Here is a 592-nt window from a genome sequence, read left to right as displayed (position 1 = left end):
GATAAGGTAAGCTTACTTTAAAGTGGTAAGTGTAACTTAAGAAATGTTGATTTAAATGTTGTTTAAGTATGAGATCAACACTATCAAGAATGTGTTGAAATGACCATGAAAACCTATTATACAAAATATGGAATCTACTTAAGATGACTTACTTTAAAGTGGTAAGATCAACTTGGGAGTATGGATTTAAAAAGTGTAGACTTGGATTAAGAAACTTACCTTAATATGGTGAAGTGTGGCTTACAAAGTCTCCATGAAAATATAAATCTATGAGGTGATAAAAGTGTAAACTTTATTAAAAACTTATCTTGGAAAACGTTGGATATCGGAAACAAGACTTTCAATGATAAATGATGGTTCAAAAATATGAGTCTTGGACCGGATAGATGAAAGTCTTTGAGTTCATGAAATAAATTAAAGTGTTAAACAATGTTTTTACTTTAGAGTTATCATGTAAAATTTATTCACAAATCACTAAATTGTTTTGTGTGTTCAGTTTCGAAGCTTTCGAAGTTGGACGGTCAACCCATTCTATCGTAAAGGAAATCGACCACGCAACAACCTAAGGTGAGGGAGAATACATCGTGACATA

This window comes from Lupinus angustifolius, chromosome LG01, assembly GCF_001865875.1.
Source record: "Lupinus angustifolius cultivar Tanjil chromosome LG01, LupAngTanjil_v1.0, whole genome shotgun sequence".
NCBI classification, from domain to species: domain Eukaryota; kingdom Viridiplantae; phylum Streptophyta; class Magnoliopsida; order Fabales; family Fabaceae; genus Lupinus; species Lupinus angustifolius.
Note: the sequence above shows the minus strand (reverse complement) of the source record.